Below are 16523 nucleotides of genomic sequence, written 5' to 3' on the forward strand. Positions count from 1 at the left end.
GTATTCACACCAGAGCAGGAGGATGAGCCCAGTGCCGAGACCCGGAAGGAAGCAGATACTACTGGGGACAAGGTGAAAAGCACCAGGATGAAGCTTAGGACAGACAACACACACAACTGCTGTGTTTCATAGCATGGCCAGACAACACACACGACTGCTGTGTGTCATATCTTAGGACAGATTACACACATGACTACTTTGTGTCATAGCTTTAAAAATTTTTTACATTTTATTTAATCTTATTTTGGAAGATCATTCTTCTTAGTATCAGATATTTTCTTTCTACTACCAATCAGTGTCAGATGAAGAAGTTTCCAGGTATTGAACACCGGAGACGAAATCTCCTGGCGGCTCCCTCGTTGCCAATCTGCACTGTTGAGGGGACAACTTATATAGGGTCAGATGTGTTTCTTAAGTGCCAATCAAATAGAACAAGGCAAACGATTTTTCTACTCCTGGAACAGTATAGATGGACAGCAAATGCTGGTTTCTATCAGTGTGCACTTTGCAGTTTGGAGGATCCTTGGCTTTGATTCTGCTGGCAGGGCTATAATTCTACTGTTGCCACAAAAGGAACAAAAATAGCACCCAAGATATGGGCAATGACATTTTCAAGGATGCCTTGCCTCCAAAAAGAAAGTCTGTGACCTTCAACATCGAAGAGGATGGCGTATAGTTCTCAATGAAGGACATTCGGTTGTGAGACGTGGACTGTGTGATGAAAACCCCTTGTATATACTGTATATTTGTTCTGTGTGATTTTGTTCCACAGTCTGTTCCTGCACATTACATATCTATGATTACTTGTGATTAATTCACTATACAACAATTTACATGCTACCTCACAATATTCTAAATCAACTTTTAAAAAAAGTAGAAAAATTGTAGAAAATTGTATGTGGTTTAATCTTTAAATCATGTCAATTTCATTAAACTTACAAAATCTTTATGATGATTAAATATAAACATAAGTTTGAGATACAATTACAATGTTTACACATTTAAAAAAAAATATTTTCTCTATAAAGACAAATAAATATTCTGTAAAAACTCAGATTATATATATTTTTTAAAAATGTAAATTCTCTAGAATGCCATAGAAAGATTCTGTAATTCAAGTCTGGTCTTTACCTGAGCTCCAGAAGTCTCCAGTGGTGCAGGTCAAACTATCTGGATCCTCCCAGTGTATTGAATACTAGGATTAAAGGCAGGCTTACAGAATATAGAAAAAATAAAAATAAATTTACTATAAGGACATAGAAAGATTCTGTAAAAATTATGACAGCATATAGACAAGAGTACAGAAAAAATATGTAAATTACCTCTAAGGACAAAATATTACATAACACCGCCACCTGGTGGTGAAAAAATAGTCCTACAAAAAAATGTATTACTTATAAAAACTAGAAATATGTAATTGTTATGTGTTTGTTGTGGAAATATTACATAATTTTCAATTATGTTAATGATATATCTATCATGTATTTTTGCTTTCTCACAATTACCTAAGCTATATTGAAAATTACAGGAAAAAAATGAAAAATGTAACAACAAAAAAAAGACACAATTAACAGAACAAGTCTGTACAGTTAGTAAGCGGACCCTAACCCTAACCCTAACTAAACCTGGCACTGATCCACCTTTAGGCCCTTTGTAAAAGGCTGAAATTACCTCTGCGGTCCGCCTATTACCTAAGAGTCCCATTAGGGTTTCTCGCCTGCCAAAGCTAAAGAGGTTGCCAGGTCCACCAAATCTGACACAGTGGGTTATGAGGACATCCTGGACAAGACTGACTGGTCAGATCGGACATTATTCGATTTTTAGTCCTGTTTTAAAGGCTGATATTACCTATGCAGTCAGCCTATTACTTACGTGTCCCATTAGGCTCTCTGCCAGGACCACCAAAACCTGTGTATCACGAGCATATCCTGGCTAAGAGGGTGTGGTCCACTTTTAGACCAAATTTGCTACAGTATGTCATCAGGCCGTGCTAGATGAGCCACTGTAGTCACCTCTAAGATTGGACTATTTTTGAAGAGTTGGGGCCATATGTCACCAATGAGTTCCAGGTATTAACACAACCCCTAACCCACTGCTACAATGGCCCAAGATACCATTAGATTAAAAAAGATGTCTTCCTACTTCATACATCTTTTGAATATATAATTATTATTGGTAACATCCGTTCCAACTGAACATGTGCTCAGCAAACTGCAAGATACATTCATCCATTATGAACAGTGCAGTACACATCATGTCATTTAGGACAGACTATGTTCTAAACTTCACAGAGCAAGATTGATAATATGCAACTTAATATACAATCTTGTTCCCGTAATCACTACTTTGCCAGTATGCATAAAGCACATAATCTGGAACCTACATTAGTGATGTATATTTTAAAAGTATTCCAATAAACTTAATTTAATTTTAGTATTTGACCTATGGCTCAAGATGTGTACTAGGAAGCAAGAATCATGAGTTAATACATCAGCACCATACACAATGTGATTTTTCAGCCCATTTTTCAATTTATTCATTTGACTATATGGCAGGCTATGTGGCAACTATAAATTAAGATAGTGTTTATTATTGTTTATATCTGATTGGAATTATTTGTACACAAAGTTTTGTCCCATATAAAATGTATTTTACAATGGAAAAGATCTAGAATGATATAATAATGGGAAGCAGTACAATATTTTGAAAACTAAATCACTAATGGACTTGAAATGGGGGCAGCAGTCTTTATTGACTGTTGACAGTGTTTCACAGATACCATTATTCTCATTTTAAGTGATTTATCATTTATTTATCATTTATAAGTGACTTGGCAGGTTGTCCAGATAAAGTACTTCCTTTAAAAAAGTTTGGACTTGGCCGTGCTATATTAAAATGTGCAAAATGGGTTAATTTAATTGCAAAGATGATTGTCATTGGACATGGTGACTATGTTGAAAATACAACATTGTGCAAATTTGACCGATGTGATTAAATTACTACAATAGTAAGAGGTATACACAGACTACGAGGTGGTGTAGCATCACAAGCTGCTGGACAACCTACTGTGTGTGACTGCAGAAATGTCCAGAAGAATCAAAACATTTTTGAAGCTTTGGTAGCATGAAGATTCTCTGTCGCTGCTATGAGGGCTGTTTATGGTGACTGTGCCGGTTTGTGCCGGTACCCAGACATATTGGGATCGTGGAGCTGTTTCTGGGAGAGGAAAAGAGATGAAAGGAAGCAGATCTCTTGAGAGGAAGAGAGTGGAAGGAATTGGATCATGTGGCCATGTAGTGAGGTTGCTGGAAGTCAGACGTTTGTCTGAAGAGAAGAGAAACAGAAGCTAGACACTTGGATGTGGGGGTATGAACACTTTTTGGAAGAGTGGGAACAGAGGAAAAGAACTGGAAGATTGCCGCAACCTTCTCCTGAAAGCAGGTGATGAAATCCTCGGGAGTGAAAGATGAGGGTGGAGGGGGAGGGTTAAGGACCGAAGAAAAAACACTGAAGAGCTCGTATGGATCAGATGCTTATGATTAAAATGTTCTTCTGTAGCAGCATGACTTTGCAGATGGTACTTCCAGTGAGTACTGGTATGAGCTGAGGTCTGAATCCAGGAGAGGTTGTTGTTTTTTTTCCCACTGTCTCTATGCAGTCCTTTTCGATTAATATGACTGAAAATTTGAATTGTAATGACATTTTGGAGTTTTCTCCTGTGGTAATACAGAGCACAGAAGAATCATTAATGAGGGGAGCATAGAAAGGAAAGTATTAGTAACTGTATCCAGGGAGACAGAAGAAAGTGGGTTTTGAGCTCCAACATTTTCTTGGAGCTCAAACTTCACTAGAGGTGTGCTAAATTTTCAGAAGTTCAGAGTGTGCTGAACATTTAGGAGGTGCTCTGTGCAGCACTCTGTTTATTGTTTAGTGTGAAATAGGCAGTTTGATATCAACATAATGGATTTAAATCACAGTATGTTAAAGATCCCCTCAAAAATATACAGTTGTGGCCACTTTGAAGTCGCAAAACAGTGTGGTAATGAACTGTATGATTACTTACTGATATCCTAATCAAGAGCTACTCCATTAGCCATTCTCTGCCATGGTTTTGCGTTGCATAGCCTTGAGAAGCATTCAGCCAAAATTACAATGTCAAAGGCAACGAGAAGTCTCATATTCTCCAGGTTTTATGAAGTGTGGTGCAATTTCCACGACAAATTATAGCCCTACATTGAAGTAAATTTTGCGCACAAAAATGCTTCTAAAATTCTTGTCTGTCTACTGGGAAGTCAAATTTACTGTCTGATATAGACCCTTGTTGAACAGCATTTATCTTGTTTCCATGTGACTTGTCCTTTATATAGTATATAGTGTGAATTGCGACTATAAGTCTTAGGCTTAAATCTTTACAACATAATTAGCTTTACACAGATGCTAAATTTTTGCAGGCCAATCTAATTTTTTAATACCATAACCCAAGGACCTAAACACCAGAACTCTACAGGACAGAGCTGATGCAATGAAATATAGTTACACTTTTGATTTTAAAATAGAATTAAACTTCCATGTGACAGTTGCATTTTCACACCACTATTTCTTCATGCATACCTTCACAATATTCAGCGTATTACTTTCGATTGTTAAAGAATAAATGCTCAAGAAGTAAACAAACAGCAGAACTGTTTGAAAATTAACTTTGAAAAGATTGTCAACTGTTTTTACCTTATAGTTGCAGAAGGAGCATGTGGTGAATTCACTTTGACCAATTAATTCATACAGTATTCCAAAGATGATGATGGATGCCAACGTGCTTCCTATTCATGTGACACCGGTTACAAAGCATTTGATGAAAAGTGGCGGGGAGTAGTAACCTGCCAACAGCCTGACTACAGGGTCGTCCACAGCTTCTGGCGTGTCCACAACCCAAGCTGGGCCAACATCAACACCCAGAGACAGCTCCCGTTCTGGCAGAACTCTAGGCGCAACAAGGGAAGACTCGACTAGTCCTCTCCCTCTGATTAGCAGAGCGAGGTATAACCACGTTATACAAAGCAGCTACCAACAAAAGATCTGCCTTTCTCAAAAAACTGCTCAAAAGACGGACAAACAGAAAAAGCAGACAAATCCAATGTCGCAGCCATAGCCAGTACAAACAGCACAACACACCCCACACACAAAGAAGGAAGGGGGGAGAAATAAAAAACACCAACCAGAACCAAACACCAGAGAGAAGGGGCAAAACTAAAAGGAACAGGCTAAAAAGGAACTACCAGGAACCAGAGGAGAAACAGAGGACGGGCCCCCAATTGTTACGACCCTGTCTAGGCTGTGAGGCCATAACACTGAAAAAGAAATGCAAACGGCTAACTTAAACACACAAAATATATGCTGAAAATGCATTGTAATAAAAACAGGAGTTGGAATAATATCATAATGGCAGAAGGAAATAGTTAAAAATAACAGTCATAGAACTGACATTTATGGTATAACTCAATAAATGTAACTGTAGACTTATATGTAATGAGTCATAATGAACTCCACCCTTACCTTATATATATATATATATATATAAGGTAAGGGTGGAGTTCATTATATATATATATATATATATATATATATATATATATATATATATATATATATATATATATATATATATATATATATATATATATATATATATATATATATATATATATGATGTGATATGATGTGACAGTATTTCCTGTGTGACATAACACGGCATATATTTGAATTTGCATGCTAATTTCTGCTTGACGATCATTATTCATATAATACTCAGGGGTTTAACTAATTCCAGTTTAACCGTGTCATCTCCTTAAAACTTGGGATGTCATTCATGATGGCAGGGACGCAATGTGATCAAGTCAGCATAGTGTTGTCAAGTTCTTATTATTTTATATCATTATGATATCAGAGGAAATTATGTATTTGTTGTTTCTGAGGGAAAAAAGTTTCATATTAAACTTTCATATTAATATAATTTACTCTGATACTTCAAGGAAGAGTATCTGATTTGTTCACAGCATTCATTTGAACTCAAATTTAAATTATTATGCTAAATTATTAGTAAAAAGTAGTGACAGTACGTGAGGGAAATGTGTGGGGAGGCTAACATGTAAATGACTACTAATCAAGACCATTTTTGTTACCTATACAAACAGACAGTAATGCTGAATTAATTTTCTAAGAAACGTTCACAGCCATGTTATCCAGCTTTAATCATGAACTTAAGAGATCTGATGATAGCAACACATACTAAATGATTCTCTAATTGGTTTCCAAGACGCTATGTAGCTAGCTATATTATAGCTGAATATGAATGGGTATTATTACAAACAGGTACATAGCAGTTATAAATTTGAAACTGCAAATGGAATTCCAAAATTTGCTTCTCAGTTCTGACTGGTCAGTTTCCCTACCAAAGGTTGTAGGCTTTCAACCTCAATATTTTTTTTGTTAGTGTTTTGTTTTTGTTTTTTAAATTTATCTATTGGTCCACCACCATCCCCCTCTTTAGAGGACTATTAAGACTTAATTTATACTTATGTATTGTTCATGAGGGAAGATACATAAGCGCAAATAAAGAAACAATAAAAAAATAAAATTTATTAATAACACCAGCAGTATAGTATGTACAGTTTGTATGACAGATGTTAAACATTGTTATACAGAGATAGAATTCTGTATTAGGGAGAGTTTGGATATGGAGAAAATTGTTTTGTGGTAGTTATGTAGCTTGGTATGGAACTGGGTATGGATTTGTGTACCTGCTTTTTCAGTGTTCATTTGGAGGCATGATTACTGTAGAATATTAATTACCAAGGTCCAGATTGAGTCATATTGAGTGGATTTGCCAATGCGGAACCATGCTCTACATTTCACCTAGCATGTTTTTACACCTAATTTAGATTTTCATCATAATCAAAATTATATAACTGATGATATACTGCAGTGGTTTGATTAATGTTCCAGTCTTTAATGATGATTTGGACTGATACACAAGAACACACAAACAATATATTTAAAATAAAATATAGTTTAATAATTGTAATAATCTTAATACAAGCGCTATTCATTATGATTTAATGTATGTGCAACATTAGATGCTTTATTATTATTGTTGTTGTTATTTAATGCAACACCACAAGCAAAGAGCTATGGGTCAGCTTCATTTGGAAGACGGCAATAAGTATGTCAACAGATTCATATTCTGTATTATCTATTATGTATGTCTACAAGGACAGAAGAAAAAACAGAACATTAAATACAGAAAAATCCAGTTTAAATGCAAGATTACGTTGTAAGAGTTTAACTCTTATGAGATTAAGAATGTATTAAGAAATACTCCTTTGTGAATTATCATGATGTGAATGCATCAGTAGGGTAGTGGGGGAATCAGGTTCCTGTCCGGTTGACTGGTTGTGCTCTGGTGATCCTCCCAGGATGGAGTGCACGCCAAATGCATCAGGTCTGTCTTTTCCGCAGAGCGGGTTTCAAGACAAACCATCACAAATTCATGGGGTTACACCGCTGACGCACAGAAGTCCACAGGAAAGGCCGGAAACGGGAGGGGGATGCTAAGAAGTTATCTTGCCCAGTGGGAACACAGAGTTTACAAATACTTGGAAAGATCATTCTCTACCACCTGAAATGGAAGAACAGCTATAGCTGCATAATTCTTGAGACAATTCCAACAGCTCACTCTGTAAAAACAATCTGATATCATTTGGGTGAATTTGGGTGAAATCTACGAGTACATATGCAATCTTTAAGAGTATAAACAAATTTCTACAATAATTTATGGTGATTTTATGGAGGGTTTTTTGTTGTTGTCTGTTTTCCTACGCTGGGATTATTCAGTGGAGAATATCTCTTCACAACTTGGCCGTCTCGGTCAATGAGGAACTGTACAAATGTCACACACAAACATCAGTCACAACATCACAGCACCTTCTAAGCCAAAAGAGCAGACAAGCAGTGAATTTAAAAACAAGGAACCAGATAGAGAGATAAAATGTAATGGTTCTAAATTTCCATAAATAAATGTGAATAGGAGCTAAGGAAGGACATACCTTAGTGAAATTCCACTTGATGCCACTGGAAGGGATGGGAAAGTATATGTGTTTTACCATATGAATCACTACTAGTAATTATGTCAGCCATCATAATGCAGTTACAGAGAGGTAGTGACAGAAAAGTGACAGAAGAATTAAAGCATTAATCCTGCTTTGTCATGTCATGGTTATTGAGCCCTTTGTGAGAAGATATCTGACTTGGCATGTCCCCTTTTGCTGAGTGGGTGCTGAGATGCCAATGTGGCATTACAGCATGTCCATGCAGTGCCATCACCTGGAAAGTGAGTCTGTCCAGTGCCTACACCAAAACCACCCCAAACCCTGCCCGCAAATCAGATCTCTCCAGTATTCAGATCTAACAACGTTCTCTTCGTCCAACCTTAACATTGTACCTGAACCAAATATTCTTGTGGAAGTCAATAGAACCAAGATTGAGACAGCTTTATATTAATTATTACGGGAAATAAATGCTTCTGCTTGTATCACTAAATGGGAATAGTGCTGACTTACTTTCCCAGAAATCCTTTGCCATTAGGCTGTTCCTTTAGCAAATTCTTTGATTTGTGCACTGGTGCCTGGTAGTTAAGGTTTTGTTGCTGTTTGCCTCTGTTGTGTTCTACATTTGTTGTGTTGTTCAAAAAGTAAAAGGTCAAAGTTCTTCAATATTCAAAGGCTTACCGAATTGTTCTGTAATGAGATCATTTAAGAAAAAAAGGTTCTAAGACATTAGGGTTAGGGTTAGAATAATCATATCACCATTTCTCTATAAGGAAGTAAAGTTTCTTTAAAATTTGTGTAATGCAATTCTGGTCATTACCTGAGCTCCCGTGTCACAGATTATTTCTACAGGATACAGGAAAAAATATGTATCTAAAAGAAAAATGATTATGTAAAAGTTCTGTCAGTTAATAGAAAAATATGTAAATTCTCTAGAACTGCTTAGAAAGATACTGTTAAATGTCTGTAATACAAGTCTGTTCTTTACCTGAACTCCAGAGATCTCCAGTGGGGGCAATCAGGCCATCTGGATCCTCCCTGTGTATTGGATGCTAGGGTTAGGGTTACAGAATATAGAAAACATGCATATTTTAGGAAGGAAATTTGAAAAAAGATTCTGTAAACATTATGACAGCATATAGAAAATAATATATAAATTCTCTAGAACTGCATAACCCATATAGGGTTAGGGTTACAGAATATAGAAATAAAAATATGTCAGTTCTCTTTAAGGACATAGAAAGATTCTGTAAAGGTTCTGACAGTGTGCAGAAAAAAATATTTTATCTACAAGGATATTAAAAGATTCAGTGTACAAGATAAAATATGTAAATTAGGTACAACTCCTTAGAAAGATTCTGTAACCAGAAAATGTGAAAAAAAAAATCATTTCTAACCCTGATCTTAATCTGTTTAATTTCTTCATTTCAACACTTCCACTTGTGGGGGTGAGACATTTTTTGAATTGCATTTTTTATATTTAGTTTTTCCAAAGAAATACGTAATTTCTCTACTAAAGGTGATTAAAAAAGAAAGAAAGAAAGATTATGTAATTATGTAATATCCCATGATGTAATACCCCGAAAATTCCCGCTTCTGAATCTGCGGCTTCACAAGTTCACGTATTTTTTCCTTGGAACCTCACACTTAAAAGTCGCAGTTTATCGCGTCTCACGACCTATTTCGTTGTGTCAAGTGTATCGTGTAGCGTGTTAGCTTTGCGTGTGTGTGAAAGTACGGTACGCTACATCCAGAAGAACGGAGCGGCTATTAGACATACCGTTTCATCAAGTTTCCGTGAAACTGCTAAAAATGTATCCAACGTTAGGAATAAATACATCGTTAGGATGGAATCGGCCAGAAGAATCATCTACGTTTACCTGTACAATTTTAAAGGGTGATGTAAATTATAACATCAATTTTTAAATGAACTTGAAGTGTTTTGGGGAGATATTTAAGGTTTAACATATGAAGATAGGTCCTTTTAGGCCTTTATTAGTTGTCCGTCCAAAATTCGCATTTTTGGACGGACAACGAACATATTCAAAATTCGCGGTGGGGTCTAGGAACGTAACCCCCGCAAACTTTGGGGTACTACTGTAATTCCTCTACCTGTGGTAGCAGTCCCTAGTTATTGCAATTTGTCACATAAACATTACCAGAGTTCTGATGCTGAAAATGTTTAGATTTTTGCCTTTTTCCGATTCCTCAGGCATGGGCTGCTACTGTTGATGGTGGTGCTCCTTATGCTGCTGTCAACAGTAGCACTGAAGATCTTTCCAAGTGATCCCACAACTGTTCATAAGGCAATTGGGAGCAGGGTTATTCTTGGATGCCATTTTACCTGGGAAGATATGGATCACGGACCTCTGGAGATAGAATGGACACTTAAATTTGACCTTCATAAGTAAGATCCTACCATCCTTCTTTATACCTCTGATAAATTATATTCTAACTTCCATTTCCCTTGATGGACAGAGTTTACTTTAACTCTTCGGATCCAAGTCAAGCAGATACATCGGTTATCAATGAGGGGCTCAAGAGGTCAGATGCAGGGACCTACAAGTGTCAGGTGAAGATGGTTCCAGGTATTGAACACCGGAGCCAAAATCTTCATCTCATAGCGGCTCCATCGTTGCCAATCTGCACTGTTGAGGGGACAACTTATATAGGGTTAGATGTGTTTCTTAAAGTGTCAATCAAATGGAACAAGACGAGACGATTTTCTACTCCTGGAACAGTACAGATGGACAGAAAATGCACGAGAACATTCCAGCAAAAACCTTCCCAACTCCCCAGTCTAGTCACGCCTCCTCATCATGGATAGGTCAGTGACAATGTCACTCAGTCTTAGCAGCCACCTAATTGCTTGACTTGGTGAAAGGCTGGCAGTACCCAACAGCTGACAATGTTATCTGTAACAAATAAAAACACTTCAGTTGTGAGTAATGTAAATTAGCTGATGCTTCATAAGTCATGGAACATTTATATATTAGAAAAAAATATATTAAAAATGACTAATACCAAACTATTCTAAAAATATTCAAATCCAAAGTATTTGTCATAGATAGTCATCCAGTTTTTCATCATCATTTAAGTACAAGTAAAAATGTAGTACACAGAAAAGACACGCCTTTTATTGAAATCAATGGTTTAGCATCTGTTTTTATAATATTTCCGAGCTGGCAATGAGCCACCAAATTATGCAGAAACAACGCATATAAAAATGTAAAGGCAAGTACAACAAAAATGTTTCTGAAAGGTTAGATAAGAATATAAAAGTATGTACGAGGTCAGTTTAATTATGAAAAATAATGTTATATATATATATATATATATACACACGCACACACAGAGACCAGCAGCTCGATGGCAACAAGAAGGTCTACAATATCTTCCTGCTTTGCTTTCTGAAGAACTGTTTAAGTACAAAACTGTTTCAAGAACAATCAAACAAAGACATGATACAAAAGAAAGAATTCATGAAATTAAAGTAAAAGTTATCTCTAGTCTTACTCTCCAACAATATAGAGCTTACAGAATTATAGGGAATTTATAAAGTCGGTGACACAGCTTGGCTAGCTAGCTTTTAGTGGTTAGAATAACACGTACAGTTAAGCACACATGCATAGTGTACAATCAAGTAAAGACTTCTCAAACATACCTTGCCATTGACTTGGATTTCTGGGGAGTGGCTTGCAGAAGGATGTTTCCATTTTGTGAGACATTCATCCTCTGTTTGACTTTGGTGCTCTGGGTGTCCATTTTGTACTTTCGTATTGTAAGGTGGTAAATGTTGCATATACGGTCTGAGGCCCTGGGAAGCGTTCTTACCCCCTAGTGGGGGCAAAACACCAAATTAAGTACACGCACCAGCATCAAGGCTTGAATTACTCCGTGTACTAATGACATCCTGGAAATACCCACCATTGCACGTCCTTCATCCTGTACCAAAATCACCAAAATAAACATGCTTTGGTAAAGATGCTGCCTCCTTTGTCAGCCACCTTGTCCCCAGCTTTCTCTCTGTAGATCTGGAGCAGGTCCAAGAGTCTGTCCACAGAGTCCTCCACCTCAAACCGTATCTATGGTTTTGTTGTACTACAGCAAACGGCAAAGCAGTCACACAAGAGACTTGAGACAAACAGAACTCTTCTGACCACATGAAATACAAATGTTTGCATTTGTAATTCAATCAAACAATGACCTATGCATGCAACATTAAGCATAGCATGCAAGGACAAAGCAGAAAACTAAACAGCAGAAAAATATATATAAAATGCAGATCTTTGCTGGCAACAGCACAAGATGCTGCGGATGAATACTGTATATTAGGACATGATCACGTACCTTTGATAAATTGAAAAGAACTTGGATTGCCAAGGTGATGATCTCCATGGAAGGAACACTGCGGTCGCAGCTCCTTATCAGGGTGAAGACGGTGCATGTGGCTCCACTGTTCACAAGGCGCTCACAACACCCTGGTGAAAGTCTGGTTGCAGTCTCTTTAATCACAATCACAACAAAGATGTTGTTTGATGCTCTCACCTTGAAACGACAGTCATGTTTGTGTATTCTGCCCATGGTTCTATTACCTGAATTCTTTAAGGCCATAAGAATGTGGGTATAATTGTGATATTCCAGAAGGTAACTCAGGGCAGTCTTGGTCTTGTGATACAGCTTGTCTTCTTTGGCTTTCCTGTTGACTTTCCTGAGGCAATGTCGGATGGAAATGACCTTGGAGGTATCATGGAATTTTCTTGAGCTATGACCTCTCCAAAGGGTCTAAAGATATCATAAATGTCATTGTTGCATGATATTACAGCTTCTTACAAAAGCATATTGTTAAATTCTGTGTTTTCCCCTGTTCTATTGAAATTCAAGCAGGACATCTCACTGTAATTTCACCATTTGGCAGGACACACTAGCTTGTTTTTGATTACTCACCATCAACTTTCTAGACTATCTATCCCCATTTCTCATCTGTCTATAACACCCTCACCTAGAACTGTATAAAGAGTTTGGCAGGCTCTCTGATCACCAGAGAATGATGCAGTGCCTCATCATGTGCTCTCTGTTGGCCAAGTGTTGTCAAAGTTTACTGTGATGTTTCCAAGGTAATTGACACAGCAACCATCTGCAATCTAACTATGTAATTTAAGGCAACCAGAGAGTCACCAAATAAATTTTAAAAAACGCAAAACAGACATCCAAGAAAGTTATTTCCCTGCCTGCGCCTTTATAATTCCATGCCGAAACTTTTCTTTCCTGCGTCTCAGAAGGAATCTTCTGGCCATGTGCTGGATAACAGTGGCAGCTTGACTGCGGCGGTGAAACCAAGCCACTCTCTGTACCTTGATGATGCTCTCTCTTTGCTCAAGGTATTGCTTTCTTTGAAGCTTCGCCCTGACCCAATGCTGGATCAACACAAACAAGGCAGAGAGGTGGGCATTTTAGATGGTATAGTAGCATGTCAGGTCTTTATGTTGGGCTTACTTGTTAGTTGTAAATAAATACAAGATCAGTAAAATAGCTTAGAATGTGATATATATATTGGTTGTGTCAGATTTGAGTCAGGTTGTCCAGTCTCAAAAGGCAGCTTCCATGCTTAAATTGAGAATAGTATACTTTTTCCTCCGAAGGCACATCCATGGCCAAACTACCAGTCCCCTGTACTACACCATCCATGAAAAGGTAAAGATTACCTGGTTAGCAGGTACATAGTCATTATTGAATAAAGCTCAGATGTTTGAACACTGCTGTTTGAGTCTATACTGCTGTGAAGACAGAGCATCGGGGCACTTGGACATGCTCATTTTCTGTTGGACATGTTCATTTCATCACACTGCCAAAGCCTTAGCATTAGAATCGCCCGAGTGTGGAAAGAGTTCTGTACCTGGATGTACAGGACGGAGGAGAATTGCCTCCGGGCTGCTGTCAGTGCCCAGTGAGCTCGCAGGGCCCTCTGGATCCTCACCGCACAGAGATGCACTGAACCGCCGACGCACCACAAGCGTGTGCAGCTTCCTATGCCTGGAGACAGGGGTGATGAGAGTAATGCAAAGTTAGAGCTGAAAGGGCATTTTCAGCCATTGAATCTTATGCAGTCCAGTTGCACTTGTGATTGCACTGAAGGAGTGTAATATAAATGTTCAGGTTGTATAAAACAGTGGAGGTCAGGGAGTCTGTTACCTAAACAAACAAAGCTCAATTGAGGACAGGCTCAAGGACTGCTGGGGTCATTAGTGTTAAAGATGACATGCCATGGCTTTGACTTCAATCATGTTCAATCATGTTTACGTGACTGACAATATGAATGGTCACCACCCTCTTTTTAGAAGCTTGTTCTCCCTAGAATGTTGGTCAAAAACAGGCTGCAGTGGCAATATCAAGCACAGCCTGGCAATAGCCAACAGATGCGCTGCCCATCATCAATGCAAAACTGTTAGAGTAAAGGAGCAACTACAAAAACAGGTAGAAACGCACGTTTCAGATTTAGACGTTTAACCTGGCTAGAGATGTCTCAGAAACAGTATAAAATATTTATTAAATTGTTCTACAAACATATGATGTTGACCAGTTGGGAAGTGATGCTTGCCAACAGTGATTTCACAACAAAGGTTCTCTTTTCCAATGTATGTAATGGTCATAGATACAGAAAATTGACTGCGGAGTACTTATGCGTTGCCTTGCGAGCTGGCCACGGCAGAAGGCCTGCAGAGTGACGGCGTCAGTAACCCACCTCCTCTGACACTCCTGCTTCACTCTGGCCAGCAGGAATGCTCGTAATCTCTCCTGGAGAATGCCCACTGCCCACCACTGTCCTCGGAATGCACGTCTGTGCTTGTGCATTTGTAAAGCAGCCTGAATGACGGTGGCAACGTTGTGCATCGCTGTTATATTCTGACGTATGCAGTGCCATCTGAAAGCTGCCTGAATGAGAATAGCACGCCTAAGCCTCACATATTCCTCATGGTCATTCGTCGCCTGAATATATAACCTGTAATGTTTCTGTATGATAACGGCAGACAGCCTCATGACCTGGAACTTGGTCCATGCCTTCTGAAAGCAACCTGAATCAGAGTAACTGCTTGCTGCTGAAGAGCAATTTCTCTCCTGACCTTCTGACCTCTGTAGCAGGCTTGTAGGAGAACCGCAGCATGGCACAGTCTCAGGAAGTGCTCCCTCTGCTGGCGGGCATAAAGTGTGGCACAGTGTTTTTGCTGAATGGCAACAGCAGTATATTTCATGCATAAATACTACATCTGGGCACAGTGGGCCCAGAACAGTGGCAGCCTGATGCTTTTGGCTCAAAGAGTGGCTGGCTTTCATACCACGGAACGCTGCTTGTAAAAGCACAGCAGACCGCTGCATCCCCTGTAAGTACAACTTGGCCTTCCTCATCAGTGTGTCTGCTCAGTGCTGAATAGTCCTGGCTGCCCACAGTAGCCTCTGTTAGTCTTGTTTGTTGATTTGCTTCCTGATGTGGGACGGAATGATTACTGCAACCTTCCTTTGTTGTTCACAGAGAAGACATTATGAATGAAGAGAAATTCAGCCACAGAACAGGGCGGTGGAAGGGAGCTCAGCGATACAAGCTACCAGATGGAGCCATCTGAAAATTACTCCTCTCATCCTCAAGAAGCACCTTGAAATCCACTGATGGTGACTCATTAGCTAAGACATTAGCTAAGAATTGTTACATTTTTAAAAGGCAGTGCAACTTCCTACCATAATCTACTCACATAAAACATACATATAATCAGTATACATGTCCTCCTAATGCAGGTCATAAATAATGGGGAGAAATGTTACCATTTTGCTCCATTGCAAAGGAGCAGTCTGAGTCACTGGAGATGTTTAGTTTCACTTTGCCCTGATAGCCACACTTGATGGTCTGGGTGGTTTCCTGGTGAATGTCCTCAGCCGGCAGGCGGCTTGGATGGTAGTGATGAATCAGACAGCAAAGAATTCTGCCACCCGAGAAAGCAACTGTGACATTTTCAGCTTAGAGAGGAATCAAAGACACAGGCTCCATTAACCTCGATTCCAGCCACAATAAACTGTAGTAAATCAATGAAACATTATTGGTGCTTGAGGGGGAAAAGAAAAATCACCCCCAAAATAAACATACACACACAAACAACCACCACCCACCTTTAAACTGTAAAATTCACAGACAGAGTTGACCCAGTCCAGGAGCAGATGTATTTTCTCTCTGGGATGTTGAAATGTTGGCATTTCTTTTGTGCAACTCACAACACATTTATCAGCCCTCAAACAACACCAACATCTGTTTTGTTTTCCATGTTTTCCCGAGGACGCAGATTTCCTCTTTGAGTTGTTCCACATCAAGCTAAATGATGTCAACCTAAATGATGAATTATTGCTATTTGATCCATATAAAAAGAAAGAAGCCTGCCT

At 38.5% G+C, this 16523-nt stretch overlaps 3 long non-coding RNA genes across 3 annotated transcripts; all 3 read right to left on the reverse strand.

Moving 5' to 3' along the window:
* Positions 1-7047: 7047 nt before the first annotated feature.
* On the reverse strand, positions 7048-8651 carry LOC145653888 (uncharacterized). The gene is made up of 4 exons (XR_014120129.1): positions 8613-8651; positions 8100-8124; positions 7873-7932; positions 7048-7672 (listed from the first exon to the last, which is right to left on the reverse strand). It is a non-coding gene; the product is annotated as an uncharacterized LOC145653888 (long non-coding RNA).
* A 3506-nt stretch (positions 8652-12157) lies between these two features.
* LOC145653899 (uncharacterized) lies at positions 12158-12880 on the reverse strand. Its single transcript, XR_014120139.1, has 3 exons — positions 12695-12880; positions 12450-12604; positions 12158-12200 (listed from the first exon to the last, which is right to left on the reverse strand). It is a non-coding gene; the product is annotated as an uncharacterized LOC145653899 (long non-coding RNA).
* Positions 12881-13436: 556 nt separating this feature from the next.
* Positions 13437-16469, reverse strand: LOC145653890 (uncharacterized). The gene is made up of 4 exons (XR_014120131.1): positions 16257-16469; positions 15915-16106; positions 13996-14132; positions 13437-13516 (listed from the first exon to the last, which is right to left on the reverse strand). It is a non-coding gene; the product is annotated as an uncharacterized LOC145653890 (long non-coding RNA).
* Positions 16470-16523: the final 54 nt, after the last annotated feature.

This window comes from Electrophorus electricus, chromosome 26 (genome assembly GCF_041902795.1).
Source record: "Electrophorus electricus isolate QZ-2024a chromosome 26, ASM4190279v1, whole genome shotgun sequence".
NCBI lineage: Eukaryota > Metazoa > Chordata > Actinopteri > Gymnotiformes > Gymnotidae > Electrophorus > Electrophorus electricus.